Here is a 16,021-nt window from a genome sequence, read left to right on the forward strand (position 1 = left end):
GCTAATTCACGACTAGCGTTGCTGGAAAAATGTATGGTATTTCTAGCGGGGTAGCCGTGGTTAGTAATTTAGTAATTAGATCGATGAATTTGCGAAGATTTCAAGTTTTGGCAGTCGTGAGCAAATTATTGCAGAAACACATACAGCTTAAATGTGCATTGTTCACATTTAATAACGCTAAGTGCCGTGCAATTCCCATAATCCAGTTTTCATCGGTTTAGGCTACAGCGTTTGTGATTAGAATGAGCTTGGGGAGAAGTGACTAGCCGTTTTCGGGTCGACTGCAGGCTCGCCTATTGGTCATGCAGTTTACGATTCAGTGGTGAATGTTAGCCGGTGCGGCCTTCGCTGTGCACAGTTGGTTTCATCCATGCATCTGTTATTGTTGCTGAGATCCGACATCGGTTCTTAAAAGCACCACAACATGCGCGGATCCATGATTTAAGCAAGAAGGCGCATGGCTATCTTTCCACATCGGCCCACACATTTAACGAATAAGATTGTTTTTTATCTCACATGTTGAAAAAAGAAAATAAGGTTTCGGGAAGCTAGCCTGATGCTCAGAACGCAGCATACCTGTTACTGTCTAACAAGTCTTACCTCTTAAGTTGCATTAAAACATTCAGCGAATTGCGCTTCCTGCTCTTTTTTGTTATGCTTAGTCCTGCAATCGGTGGTTGTGAAGATGCAATTGGCAGTTGCATGACGGCCGGACCGGGCCGAGCCGTGTCGCTCAATATTTCTTCTTACAAAGCACGAAGAAGAAACAAGTTGAAGATCATTCCGCTTTTTGTCTCGAAAGACCCCGATTTACTATCCGGATCGAGTCATTGGGTGGTTTTAAGCGATCTCCTCACGTGATGCGATGCCCGCAGGAACTGCTCGGCCTGCGGTCTCGATCATTATCAATTCGCTTTTAAGGCTGGTGGATGTCCTGCCACGTGACTTTACAATATGTTTGAATCATATATTTTTTCAGGGACAACATTTGTTTTCTTGAACTGATCGATCCGTAGGGTTCCGAGGAGTCGACGCGTTTAGCATTTAAGTGCGCCTGTTCTGTCATGAAATCTTACACAATGTCCTTGGCCAATAAGATGCACTCATTGCGTGCTAGCAAGCTCAGGGTCATCATCTTGCGCGGGGGATTGTGCTTTTGATTACAGTTACAAAAACTCATCAATTATATCCCAAACAAATTCATAGAAGGAATAGTTCCGTTTCAACACAGATTCAGCCTCATCGCTGCACGTTTCCACAGTCTGCAGGAGTCACGTGCTTAGCACAGGGATGCTCTTCGTAACGCATACGCCACGTGACAAAGGAGCAGTTGATCACACTGCACGTGACATGACATACGCCACGTGACAAAGGAGCAGTTGATCACACTGCACGTGACATGACATACGCCACGTGACAAAGGAGCAGTTGATCACACTGCACGTGACATGACATACGCCACGTGACAAAGGAGCAGTTGATCACACTGCACGTGACATGACATACGCCACGTGACAAAGGAGCAGTTGATCACACTGCACGTGACATGACATACGCCACGTGACAAAGGAGCAGTTGATCACACTGCACGTGACATGACATACGCCACGTGACAAAGGAGCAGTTGATCACGCTGCACGTGACATGACATTAGTTCTTCACCAGCAGAACGGCTTCTCACTCGGATGGCCGCAGATCGCCCGCCAGCACCGTTGTCCTCCTCCGCGTGCCACACTCAGGCGGCCCGTTCAGTGCCGCTGCTTCGCCTGGTGGGGCCCGGAGCCGTGTACGGAGCCGGAGCCGGAGCCGGAGCCGGAGCCGGAGCCGGGTCGGGTGTCGTCGTGCCGGATGTTGCCTGCTTCCGGCGGGGGCAGGGCGGCCCGCAGCAGGCCGGCTCGTCGTCCTAGCCGCGCCCAGGCAGTGCGGGCCTGCTCCGTCCTGCGCAGGCTCAGCACCAGCTCCAAGGTGAAGACGGCCACGGCGGCCAGGCCGCCCGCCACGAGCACGAGCAGCGCGGCCGAGAGATCCCGCAGCGTGAGCGGTCGGGGCGCCGCCGAAATGTCGGGCTCGTCGAGTCGCGCCGCGCGCAGCCACAGCTCCACCAGGCCCGACTGCAGCAGCTGCATGACCGCGTCGTTCAGCTGCGACACGAAGCAGGCTCCTTGGCGCACCGGCCACGCCAGGCCCGTTTGGAAGAAGCGCGCGCGCGAGATGTAGAAGAGGTCGTGATCGGGGCGGCGCCAGAGCGCGTGGCGCAAGTGCGAGAGCTCGTTGATGTAGGCGGTGTGGTTCTCGAGCGGCGCAGTGCTGCTCGTCAGCTGCTCGATCGGGAACAGCGACATCTTATCGGGGATGCGGCCGAGGACGGACTCGCTGCCGCGGAAGGACTCCAGGTAAACGGTGGCGGCAGTGCCGCTCGCGGACTTCACTCGGAACCGCGACAGCGCCAGCGCCTCCAGCGAGCCGATGGGCCGGCCGTACACGGGCACGGACAGCTTGGACGTCAGCATCGTTTGGTAGTAGATGCCAATGATGACGCAGAAGAAGGCCCAGAGCAGGACGAGCAGGCGGCTGGAGCCGCGGCGCGGGTCGCGCATTTGGTGCTGGCCAGTGATAGCGCCCCAGACCAGGAAGCCGGCGGCACCGAGCCGTCCCCAGCGGCCGCGCTCACCGCCCACCAGGCCCGGCACGACCCAGAAGATGAGCGTGACGACGAGCACCGCGGCGGCCAGTAGCGTCCAGGTCTTGCCGTCGAACGGCGCGGCGATGACGACCCAGCGCGGCAGCAGCGGCGGCCGGCGCAGCAGGAACGATACCGGCTCCTGGTGGAACGGGTACGTGACGTCCACCACGCGGCTGCGGGCCAGCGTCACGGAGATGTCGCCGATGGCCATGTCCGCCTGACCGTCCACCACCATACCGATCACTCCCGTCCAGGAGCCGTCGTCGCGCTCCACGCCGAACAGGCCGTCAAGCTCGGCCGGCTCCACCAGCTCGTAGCGGAAGCCGAGCGCGCCGGCCACCGCATCCAGCATGTTCACCTCCACGCCGACCGTGCGTCGCCGGCCGCCCACCGTCTCGTAGCGCGCGTAGATCGTGTCCACGGCCGCCGTGGTGGCCACGCGCAGTGTGCGGCCCCCGCAGCCGGCTGTGGTTCGGCAGGAACCAGCGCGGCGGCGGTCGGCCCGCCTCCGGCTCGAACAGCAGCGATGAGCGCAGCGAGCGCTGCACGCAGTCGATCTCGTGCGTGAACACCTGCACGGACGCCAGGTCCTCGGCCACCATGACGGCGGAGATGGCCTGCGCCTGGTCGAAGCGCACCAGGTGCAGGCTGACGGAGCGGCTGATGTTCTTCGCCGGCTCGATGACCAGCATGCGCCGGCAGCGGTTGCCCCAGCGGCGCAGCAGCTGCGCCGGCTGGTGCGACTTGACGCGCCGCCACGACTCGTCGCGCAGCCAGAGGAGGCAGGTGCGCGCCGGCTGCATGGTGGGCGACCAGCGCAGCCGGCCGGCCGCCGCCGCCAGCTGCAGCGAGCGCGCCGCGCCGTGCAGCGCCCGCAGCGCGCCAGCCAGCAGCGCGTGCTCGTCGAACACCAGCACCACGTCGTCGCCGGCCGTCATCCAGCCCAGCACGGCGGCCAGCTGGGAGAGACGGGCAGGCGGCGTCGGCTGCCAGAGCGGCGACGTCAGGCCGGCGGCCGGCCCCACCAGCAAGACGACCATCAGCCAACGCATTCTGGTGCCGACTGAGGCGCGCCGGCCGGGCGGCGGCTGCGCGGGACCTTCGGCGCACTGCCGGCTTTACCTGATCATTCATGTGAGCTGAAAACCATGGGTTGCACGGGGCAAAGTCGCCCATGCGTGGCATTTGAAACCGAATTCTGGATAGACATGCGTTCCTGAGACTCATGTCGCGCGTCACGGGTTTACTGCGGCAAGTCAGATTGCGCCTCAACCGGGACCTCCAGCTTCACCATGCCAAGGAAGTTGAACCTATTTCCCAAATCTCATGAATGGGTGAGCCCACTCCACAGCCTATAGCGAACCGGGTTAAAAGAGCTACGCGTGGCGTAGAATAAAATTGAACAAGAGGAAGAGCCCGATGCAGTAGACGTTGTACCTCTCCAGAAATATTTCCTTATGTCCAATGCTGGGAGAACTGGTATGCGCCCATCATAGCCACCTATCACATGTGATAAACTGTGCTTACGCTAGCGAAAACAGAAGTTTCGTGGCTAGATCATATCGAGAGGTAATTGATTGAGATGGATAAATTCTGAAAACTTAAAACGATTAAGAGGTCATGACATGTCTGTCATGTCCTAGCACACGCTCGGGTAGCTGGTTAGATACCCTTCGCTCGGGTGGCGTGGTTGGATATGATCCCCTGAGATCTCAGAAATTACGGAAGTTAGAGATACCAAATGCACAGGATGTGTTGGCCTGCGCATGAACTAAACGTTTCCTAGGTCATGACCTTTGGTCAAATAAGTCTAAGGGAGGTCAAACTCCAGATTGGTGTCCAAAGTGCCCCCAGACCTGTTCATGCAACTACCGTGGACCTAGATATCTGTGCTAAGCAAAAGGCTACTGGTGCTCATTTAAGATCAGTGACCTTGTTTCACCTTAAGCAGGTCATGGTGACCAAAATCATACAAGATTGTTTTGTTTTTTGCATTTGAATAAACGTCGAAAACGTCGAAACGTCAAAATAAATTACGCTAGGCAGTATCTTCCTAAAAACAAAATGTTGACCCGAGTCATTATATGTCAGCGACCTATTCTGACCATTAAGAAGTCCATAGAAGATGTATAATGTGGTTCCTATTACCCATAGATTGAAAATGGGCCCCAGAAACTATCCCATTCAGCAAGCTCTAGATTAAAAAATATGATGGTTCTTACATTGACCTGATCTTCATACCTGACTGTCGGTCAATGTCATTTGTTAATTTAATTGTTGTAGTGCTCTAGAAAGTGTCTCAGAGATGTGGGGCTGGTCTAACACTCCGTTGTTGCGTCAGATTGATCTATTCCCTAGACATTTTCTTCGGTGAACCAATGACTTAATTTTGACCTGCCGCAGGTCAGTGACCTGACAAATTACATCTAAGTTTTTTAAAGGAAAAGATTCACTATCTACTTGTCTACAGCTGTGTAAAATTTGGCGTGGTTACGCCACGCCGTTCGGAAATCATTCCGGAAAAACATTCGGGGGGGGGGGGGGCAATTGACCCGCGACCGCTCAATGACCAGACTTCCCTGATATGTGCCAAAGAAAGTCCCGATGTATCACCAAGAAGATTGAGTAACTGGGCATCCGGGCAGAGGAATAAGACGACCATCAATGACTTGCTTGCAAAAGCAAGAACAAATATTTCATAAATAGAATAAGTTGAATTGTCAACGGAATTTATTGACACTCAGAAATTTAGAAAAGTATAATTATTTACGATGTGTTTTGTGGCCCCATTTTCAAGCAGCTTGAAATGGGAAAGGAAAACGCTCATCGGGCCTATAGAATGAGCGCATTCAGAAATGTATGTTTGCATTAACGTTAAGCGACAATTCGGTTAATTTGTAGAATTAACACAACGCTCCACTTGCGTAAGCTAATGGCAAAGAGTCTTCAAGTTTGCCGTACGTCAAATATAGCACGCACATATGAACAGATTACTCGGATGGTCTCCGATGGTCTCAGTAGCCTATTCTTGTGAAGTGTGAACAAACTGAGGTTTATGGCCCCGAGAGTGCATAGAAAGACTGGCGTCTTAACCGGGTTTTTTGCCTTCCCTGGCGCCCTCCAGCCGACAAGGTTACGGTTTTAACTGAAGCTAAAATGACTTCCGCCACGTCTGCCACAGCGTTCTCCGCCTATGCTAACCAGTTGCGACGCCGGGCATCGGAGTGACCGTTAGGTAAACAGTCTTTAGGCTACATGTAGCTTGTTTAACCGCCACAACACCCGGATCATGAATCGTTTAAAGCTTGTTAAAACGCTTGTTTAAACGTGTCTCGCGCAGCCGCGCACTCATGCTTTGGTCGCTGCCGCAGCCGCCTGTCGACGGGCACAAGCTGTGCCGCATGGCACATACTGCGCCGCTGAGCACGGCTTCTGTTGCCTGGGGCACACGGCGCCACCTGGTCGCGCGGGGTCGCCGACAGTGAAGTTAGGTGCTCGGCTTCATAACGCACCGCTCAATGTACGCGTCTGTAGGGGAAGTCCAACAGAAGGCGTTCTTAAAGACCCCCCCAACAAGCTGGTCTGCAATAGAAGTGTAAAATAGGGCTGATTGGAAGCTGTCGAGCGCATTCTAAGTAATCGTACTGCCTTTGACATATCAATCAGAAAACGCGGCAACTTGGCCTTAAGAGTCAACAAGTGCTCCTGTTGCTAGCACATTCTGTTGGATTGCAATGCAAGATAGGGATGTTCTGAATCGGTGCCGTTTGCAGTGGGTCGGCGAATCTGGAGACGCGACGACTCTGTTGGAACCGGGAAATGTTAGCCTGGATCGAGGGCGCTGCAAACTGGCGAAGGTGCCGGTAGCAGTCAGATCTTGCCGACTGTGCACTGCGCTATTGCAGTGGTGCATCTGCTCTGCTCGCGATGCGGTATTGCCGACTGGTTTTTAGAACATGTTGCAAGCAATGGTAATGCAGCACTTATCACTTCGCCATCGAGCACCCGGACTGCACCGCAGTGGCATGGAATAACGCTTTTGAACTCGTCCGTGCATTGTGGCCACATGGCGAGCTGCTTCCCGCCGGATCGCCCGTACAATAGCATGTCGGCGGTGGTCTAACCACCATACAAAGACACGAGGGCCATCTGGCAAGACCTACAAAGGCGAGGACATCGGGCGGCGGGCGTCTTCAGCGAGGTCCGGCGTATGAAGAGTCGTTCGCACGACCCCGCCAACGCATTGTTATGCTGCGCCACAGTCCGCAGCGGACGGGGTTTCTGTCTCTGCCGCCCTTTGAACGGCATAATAGTGCTCTATATCGACAATGGCTTTGCATGGATTGAGCGTCATCACCTCGAACAGCCATAAACGGGACCAAAAATGTTAAGCTGATGCTTGAAGTGCTCTTCCACTGGTGATGTGTGCGGCTGCGTGAGTTGTTTGTGCAAATATATTTATGTGCAGCAAAACTACGTAGACATAGCGCTGAGATGTGGCTGGTCGGGGGGCGGAGTTGACGGCCGGAACACTTGCGTACCTAAACGCATGGCCTTGCCGGGATGTTAAAAAAGAGCTCGGAAACAACGGGGCAGGTTAGAGCTGTTGCCTGCTACCACCATCCCTGAAAATGAATAGCTTTACTCTCCGGTGTTGCCTGAAAATAATCGAAGTGAGAATCGCGTTTGTCTCCCGTCCCCCTGCCCTGACTCCCCTGGGATCCAGCGTCACAGCCGCATCGCCTGGCCCCTGCCGCCGTTCCGGGGCGGTAGCCATGCCCGATGCAGGGTCCAGCGGCGCGCCCGAGCAGCCGGACACGCGCATCTAATGACGTGTCAACACGCCCGCTGTTCGAGGGCCGCCCCAGCATTGTGATGGCTCCACGCGTACATGTGTGCCGATTGATGCAAGACAATTAGTCGGGACAGAGCAAACACTTGCGAGTGTGGACAAATGCAGCCTAATGCAGCCTGCACTTACAGTGACATTGGATAGAGGCAGCCTGCGTAATACAGGCTGCCGTACTGTAACGTTGGATATAGGCGGCCTGCGTAATACAGGCTGCCGTACTGTAACGTTGGATATAGGCGGCCTGTGTCATACAGGCCGCAGTACAGCGACATTGGATAGAGGCAGCCTGCGTAATACAGGCTGTCGTACTGTAACGTTGGATATAGGCGGCCTGTGTCATACAGGCCGCCGTACTACAATGTTGGATAGAGGCAGCCTGCGTAATACAGGCTGTCGTACTGTAACGTTGGATATAGGCGGCCTGCGTAATACAGGCCGCAGTACAGCGACATTGGATAGAGGCAGCCTGCGTAATACAGGCCGCCGTACTGTAACGTTGGATATAGGCGGCCTGTGTCATACAGGCCGCCGTACCACAATATTGGATAGAGGCGGCCTGCGTAGTACAGGCTACCTTACTCTGACGCACTGTCGCTACACCACAAACGTGTGAAAACATAGAGCCATGCCAGAAAAGCTCACTTTCTGTCAGAAATAGACCGCCTTTGGGCTCCCCGAAAGGTCGGAGGGTCCGGTCGATGGAGGGCCCCACCAGTGCAGTCGGCGATGTTCTGTGGTCTCGACCAGTACCAGACAGGAGTAAGTGGGTCAATTTCGCGTCGCCACCGGCCAAGGGTCTGCACGGTTCTCCTATTGTCGACCCGCCAGCTGTCTGTTCTCTCAGTATTGTCTAGCGACAGTCGAAATGCTGGCGGCGACTCGGTTGCTGTCAGTCGTGTACACAGAGGACACAGCGCCACCGGCAGCTGTGAAACTTTGAAATTTATTTCGTGTCGTTCATGGAGGCAATTATCACATCATTTGGCAGAGAGCAGACAGGACATGGCGGCGGGACTTACCAGTAAATATCACACACTTCCAACATCATGGCCGTGTAATTGTCAATGGTCTTTTCCCGGATTTTTACGTTCTACCTTGTGAAGATACAACACCCGCAACCAGAGCTCAGCAACCTGCTCCTGGAGCACGCTGTACCATTTGACACCAGCTGCGTTACCAGTGCACGGAGCGTCACCAGGAGCATGCTGTACCGTCTGACGTCAGCTGCGTCACCAGCGCGCGGCGTGTCACCTGGAGCATGCTTCACCGTCTGACGTCAGCTGCGTCACCAGTGCACGGCGTGTCACCTGGAGCATGCTGTACCGTCTGACGTCAGCTGCGTCACCAGTGCACGGCATGTCACCTGGAGCATGCTGTACCGTCCGGTAGGGGCGCGGCGCTGCCGCTCCAGCCGTGGCGCGCTCGGTCCGTTTCTCGTGCCCACAGGAACCAGTCTCCCAGCGATCGGTGCATCGCATCGTTGACTGTCGCTGCAGTCTGCGCTCAGCTGACTACCGGCCGCACTCGGCGGGTAGTTGCTACCGCATCCCATGGACTCGGCAGGACCCGGCTGACCTACTGACGTTGCCAAGCGCCCCGTCATCCATGTCCTACGCTCACCGGCGATGTGCCTCTCCCCAGACTGGACTTCGAGGAGTTCCAGACCCGCGGCCCGGAGCTGGCCGGCCCCGACCAGGGCACGTGCGACAGGTCGTACCTGAACCTGGGCGGCTCCGGCCCTGACCTGCAGGTCGCCAGCGGCAAACTGTGCGGTCAGCTGACCGGGCAGCACGGTAAGCAGGCGTGGCGCAGCTGGACGGGCAGCACGGTAAGCGGGCGTGGCGCAGCTGGACGGGCAGCACGGTAAGCGGGCGTGGCGCAGCTGACCGGGCAGCACGGTAAGCAGGCGTGGCGCAGCTGTTCGGGCAGCACGGTAAGCGGGCGTGGCGCAGCTGACCGGGCAGCACGGTAAGCGGGCGTAGCGCAGCTGACCGGGCTGCACGGTAAGCGGGCGTGGCGCAGCTGGACGGGCAGCAGGGTAAGCGGGCGTGGCGCAGCTGGACGAGCAGCACGGTAAGCGGGCGTGGCGCAGCTGGACGGGCAGCACGGTAAGCGGGCGTGGGGCAGCTGGACGGGCAGCACGGTAAGCGGGCGTGGCGCAGCTGGACGGGCAGCACGGTAAGCGGGCGTGGCGCAGCTGGACGGGCAGCACGGTAAGCGGGCGTGGCGCAGCTGGACGGGCGGCCGCGGCGCGCGGCCAGGGCTGGAAATAGTCGTCGTTTGCCCCGGTAGTGTTATTTAGCGAGAAGGAAAAAACGTAACAAATGCTTGATAAGAATGTGCACAATTAAATGGGCAAATATTGAACATAATAAAGCAGGTATCCATCATGGCAGCTTTCACAAAGAGTTTCTCATCATCTCTGTCTTCAAACTTGCATGTTAATCATTACAACTTACATGTCATATCTGGACCGAGGGTGGTGAACCCTGAAAGCAAACATCAAAGCATCTGGGGACTCTGTACGGCACGCACTAGTTTACTCACACTCATGTTTCCCTTCATTGAGGCGTCCGTTCGACCCGTTGTCATTTACCTGTTTTGCTGGTCATCAACGTGGGTCAATGGGACTCTGACTTTTTCTCGGTGCAAGTTTAATCGATTCCGTGTCGCCGGTTCACATTGTCCTCGCGGCCAGCGGTGAGCGTAACCAGACTGACAGTGGCTGTGTGCTGACCGCGCCACGCCCGCTCCAATGACGGCTGTGTGCTGACCGCCTCACGCCCGCTCCAATGACGGCTGTGTGCTGACCGCGCCACGTCCGCTCCAATGACTGCTGCGTGCTGACCGCGCCACGTTCGCTCCAATGACGGCTGTGTGCTGACCGCGCCACGCCCGCTCCAATGACGGCTGTGTGCTGACCGCGCTACGTCCGCTCTAATGACGGCTGCGATCGGTGCAGTCGCTGGTCGTCAGGGTCAGACGTCTGACCTCTGGTGCACCTCCAACGGAGCTGTTTTGCTGGTGGTAGGTGCACGCGCACCTGCCTAACTTCATTCTCTGTCAGTGTGCGTACACCTGTCTGCTTTGCCTATTATCAAAGTTCGCACACCTGTATTTTTCCGTTTTTCATCAGTGAACTGACATTACTTTGTCCTGACATTGTTCCTCGGGACCCCGGACCCCTTGCCCTGACTTTCACCCTAACATTGATTTGAATCATCGTCACTGCGTGCATACCAGTCTGTTCCGCCGCCCGTCCGCGTACTGCCAGTCTGTTCCGCCGACCGTCCGCGTACTGCCCGTCTGTTCCGCCGACCGTCCGCGTACTGCCAGTCTGTTCCGCCGACCGTTCGCGTACTGCCAGTCTGTGCTTCCGACCGTACGCGTACGCCTAGCTAATAGATTCTCTGGCTGTCCACGTGCGTCCACCGGAAAGTTTCGGTAATGGTCTGCCCTTTGACCCGATCGTTTCACCAGCCGCCAGTTGCACCCAGCCTATTGTTCCGCCAGTCGTCGGTGTACGTCCAACCTATAGCTCCGCTGGTCGGTAGCCTACATCCACATGGATTGTTCCGTCGATTGCCAGTGTACGTCTACCCAACAGTTTCCCCTGTCGTCAATGTACGTCCACCTGACCGTTTCCCCTGTCGTCAATGTACGTCCACCAGACCGTTTCCCCTGTCGTCAGTGTACGTCCACCTGACCGCTTCCCCTGTCGTCAATGTACGTCCACCTGACCGTTTCCCCTGTCGTCAATGTACGTCCACCTGACCGTTTCCCCTGTCGTCAGTGTACGTCCACCTGACCGCTTCCCCTGTCGTCAATGTACGTCCACCTGACCGTTTCCCCTGTTGTCAGTGTGCGTCCACCTGACCGTTTCCCCTGTCGTCAGTGTACGTCCACCTGACCGCTTCGCTGGTCGTCAGTGTACGTCCACCTGACCGTTTCCCCTGTTGTCAATGTACGTCCACCAGACCGTTTCCCCTGTCGTCAGTGTACGTCCACCTGACCGTTTCCCCTGTCGTCAGTGTACGTCCACCTGACCGCTTCGCTGGTCGTCAGTGTACGTCCACCTGACCGTTTCCCCTGTTGTCAATGTACGTCCACCAGACCGTTTCCCCTGTTGTCAGTGTACGTCCACCTGACCGTTTCGCTGGTCGTCAATGTACGTCCACCTGACCGTTTCCCCTGTCGTCAGTGTACGTCCACCTGACCGTTTCCCCTGTCGTCAGTGTACGTCCACCTGACCGTTTCCCCTGTTGTCAGTGTGCGTCCACCTGACCGTTTCGCTGGTCGTCAGTGTACGTCCACCTGACCGTTTCCCCTGTCGTCAATGTACGTCCACCTGACCGTTTCCCCTGTCGTCAGTGTACGTCCACCTGACCGCTTCCCCTGTCGTCAATGTACGTCCACCTGACCGTTTCCCCTGTCGTCAATGTACGTCCACCTGACCGTTTCGCTGGTCGTCAGTGTACGTCCACCTGACCGTTTCCCCTGTCGTCAGCGTACGTCCACCTGAATGAGCAGCGGAAAAGCGAAGTTCAGCTGTCGATGATGGTCCGTCTGGAGAGCGAGACGACCGGCGCCAAGTGGCGTATCAAAGCGACCCAGATCGACTGCAGCCAGCGCAGCGAGCTCCGCGGTGAGCCCGACCTCAGTGCAGCACGTCCAGGGACTCTCCGCTACCTGTAACGCAGTCAGTGCGAAGCCTGGGCTCCAGGTGTAGCACCCAATTTTACACACACCTGTCACTGACGGCGAGCCTCATGCCACTGTTCAAAAGTGGACGTGGTATCGCACGCACCACTTGTATTGCAAGAGCGGACATTCTCGCACGGTCCACACTGCCTGCGATTGAGTGCACGCTTCGCGCTTTTACTCGTGTATGTGCGGATTAGGCACACGACCTGATTTTACAGCTAACGCGCCGTCCTTGTAGCCCCAACAGGCTGCACCCAGTTCTACAACGGAACAAAGGGAACGTTTGAGAGCTTCAACTTTGAAGGCGGTGCATATACATTGAACCAGGACTACAACATCTGCATCGGCTCCTCGTTTGGCACATGCAAGGTGAGCGGCATGGTGGACTGTGGATGTCCTTGTCCGATGTCATGACGTTGTTTAGTTCCCTTCCGCCCCTGTGTACAACTGCTACGAAACCGCGACGTTGATGACTGCGGGACGGGTCGCCCAGCAAACGCGCTGCTGGCAAACGGCGACTCATACCTCCGCTAAGTCGATCGGGGTTGTAATGATACGTTTTACAAATCGCATGGCGAGAGTTGTCTCGGAAACCTTTACCGCCGAAGTGCGCTTCATCGAAATTGATTTCGAGCTTGAGTAATACCTTCCTCTGGGATCAACTAAAAGTCGGCCCAGCGTTATGTTTGTTGTTCAACGCAAGATCCGGAACCAAACCCACGCTTCAAAAATCGGAGCTATCGGAGTAATCGGAGTAAATCGATTCTGTCAAAGTAGAACGCCGCATAAATCTGCCTCGTAGGCCGTTCTGCCGCTGCCAGCAACGCGTTTTCTGAACAATTCGTCCCGCAGTCGAGACCCTCGAGACGTGCCAGACCCAGAGGTGTCTGCGGTCCCAGCTGGAGCAGCGAGACGTGCTTAGGCTGTTAGTCGTGTCATGTGGTTGCTGATCGCCGACATGCGAGCACCGCGCTGTTTGCTCAGCATGCTTTGGTTTTGCTGGCGGTGATCGTTGGAAGCCACGCCATCGACGAGGTAGAGTGCGGGAGCTAAGGACTGTCCCTTGTCTCTTTGCTTCAGACCAGGCGTGTAGCTTCCTTTTCAACTGGGCTGAGGCCTTAAGCCCTGCGCCCGCCCCATTGACTTTGGCTCAGCGATGAAAGAAGCTGTGAGAAAAAGTGGCCCAAATCCGGAGAAATTCTGGATGAAAATAAGATTGTATGCTTTAGGGCAGGTTTGACCACTTTCCCTGCTCAGTCTCCCTCCCTATATTATTTTTTAAAACTACACTCCTATTTCAGACGTCGTTCTCCTCCAGTGAGTTCAAGCTGGACATGGTGACCTCTGCAGATACCTCCGGCGTGGGGCTGGCTGCCTGTGATGTGCAGACCTCCGGCTCTGGCGGCCTCAGGTACTGACGTGCAGACCTCAGGTACTGGCGGCCTCAGGTACTGACGTGCAGACCCCACCTACTGGCGGCCTCAAATACTGACGTGCAAACCTCTGGTACTGGCGGCCTCAGGCACTGACGTGCAGACCTCAGGTACTGGCGGCCTCAGGTACTGACGTGCAGACCTCAGGTACTGGCGGCCTCAGGCACTGACGTGCAGACCTCAGGTACTGGCGGCCTCAGGTACTGACGTGCGGACCTCAGGTACTGGCGGCCTCAGTTACTGACGTGCAGACCTCAGGTACTGGCGGCCTCAGGTACTGACGTGCAGACCTCAGGTACTGGCGGCCTCAGGTACTGACGTGCAGACCTCAGGTACTGGCGGCCTCAGGTACTGACGTGCAGACCTCAGGTACTGGCGGCCTCAAGTACTGACGTGCAGACCTCAGGTGCAAACATGCAGACTTGGGGCGCTGACGTGAAATCCCCAGCACTGGTGACACCAGGTGTTGACGTGCACGCGTGCGATCCTGGCGGCCTCGATTATTGCCGCGCGGACCTCCGGTGCTGTCGGCTCCAGGGACTGACGTGGAGAACGGCCACACTAAGGGCTACGGGAACCCAGGACGTACGGATCCCTGACACCGGAGGCTTAAAGCACTGGCGTGCAGACGTCCTGCACCGGTTGCCTCCATTTAGCACATCCGGTACCCAATGCAGACTCCACCGATCTCACTGACAACTGCAGACTGAAAGGAATGAAAGATGACGCGCCTGTTCTAGAAGGTATCCAGGGTCCGCTGATGCGTCGCTGAAGTGGTCCGTGCTATTGCGCCGTCGCCAGGTCGGATTATCTCTTCATCCCGGGCGGCTCGAAGACAGGCGACTCGCCGACCAACGAGAAGTACTGCGGCTCCGTGCTGCACTACAGCACCGGCTCGGCCGTGCCGCAGCCCGTGGTAAGGACGCCGGCGGCGGCCCTCCGCGCGGGTCCAGCTGCACGCGGATCTGGACACCGAGGGCAGAGCCGAGGGTCACCCCTACACAAGCCACGCGCTCTGGCCACCCCTACCCAAGTCACACGCTCTGATGCCATGACCCTGGGGACCCGACCTGATCCCGTCCAAGTCACACGCTCTGGCCCTGTCCAAGCTACACGCCCTGACCCTGAGGGGCTGACCTAACTCTAACCAAGCTAGACGCCCTGACCCTGAGGGCCTGACATGACCCTGTCCAAGCCACACGCCCTGACCCTGAGGGCATAACCTGACCCTGTCCAAGCTACACGTCTTGACCCTGAGGGCATAACCTGACCCTGTCCAAGCCACACGTCTTGACCCTGAGGGCATAACCTGACCCTGTCCAAGCCACACGCCATGCCACGCCATGCGCCCGGACCACGCCACCGGAGACACGGGCCTTGTTTCGGAAGAGGTTTCGGGTTCTCCTGGGGCTATGAACGGTGGCAGTCAGCTTGTACATGATTTTTTTTTGCGTCCACAACCGTATTAAAGCAACCCCCGTTTTGGGTTTAAATGCAGGTTGACTGCCAGACTACACACTCCATAGTGACCGGTGTATACCGGCGTCGCAACCCAGGATAACGCCATCAGCTAACGGTCTGGTCGCCAACCGCCGCTCCTGCTATGCGGCTGGCTGAACGTGATGCCGCAGGCAGCACGACCCGATCACGTCGCACCTTTTCTTTCGCAAAATTATGCTAACGGTCATTTCTTGACAAAGACAAACGGCACCATCCCTCTAAAGTCGGTCGCTTAGTCATGATGCCAGGGCGTGCTTGTCCTACAGCCGTTGATAATCATCTTTTTGAAGATCGCTTCCTTTCGTTGCTGACAAAAACTATCGTCTCCTCCGTTTCCTCGGAAAGCTATGCCTCACCACCAATAACGCGATCTCGCTAAGTACAGTAACTCGGACAACGAATATGTCTCCGGAGTAAGTCTACGCTTACTTGCATAACAAAATGCCGTGCCACCGTTCTGTTTACATGAAGTCGCCGAGTGCAGTGAGCATGCCTTAGTAGTGCGTTTATCCGTATCATGTGACACGCGGCGTGCGACCGTCTTGACCAGGTGACAAAGGCGCAGAGTCCCCTGGTGCTGCGCTTCAAGACGGACTCCACGTTCACTGCGGCCAAGGAGAAAGGCTTCCGGGTGAACTACGAGCAGTCGTCCACCTGCTAGTGGTCGGTCGGCGGCGGCGCGACCACGAGAGCACCACCGGACCCTGAGGGCCGGCCCACTCCGGCACCGCCGGGTCCCTGACACCTGACGCGTGTGTACCACGGTGTTCATCAGACGGCAGCGGGCGGCGACTACGGCGGGATGCGATGTTTATCAGCTTCCCTTGACGAGGCCTTGTCTTTTAAACA

General features: G+C 56.6%; 1 long non-coding RNA gene across 1 annotated transcript; it reads left to right on the forward strand.

Moving 5' to 3' along the window:
* Positions 1 to 12,099: 12,099 nt before the first annotated feature.
* LOC119102492 (uncharacterized) lies at positions 12,100 to 13,597 on the forward strand. The gene is made up of 3 exons (XR_005094699.1): positions 12,100 to 12,180; positions 12,478 to 12,608; positions 13,541 to 13,597. It is a non-coding gene; the product is annotated as an uncharacterized LOC119102492 (long non-coding RNA).
* Positions 13,598 to 16,021: the final 2,424 nt, after the last annotated feature.

Source organism: Pollicipes pollicipes, unplaced genomic scaffold, assembly GCF_011947565.3.
Source record: "Pollicipes pollicipes isolate AB1234 unplaced genomic scaffold, Ppol_2.1 Scaffold_5724;HRSCAF=6776_pilon_pilon_pilon, whole genome shotgun sequence".
NCBI lineage: Eukaryota > Metazoa > Arthropoda > Thecostraca > Pollicipedomorpha > Pollicipedidae > Pollicipes > Pollicipes pollicipes.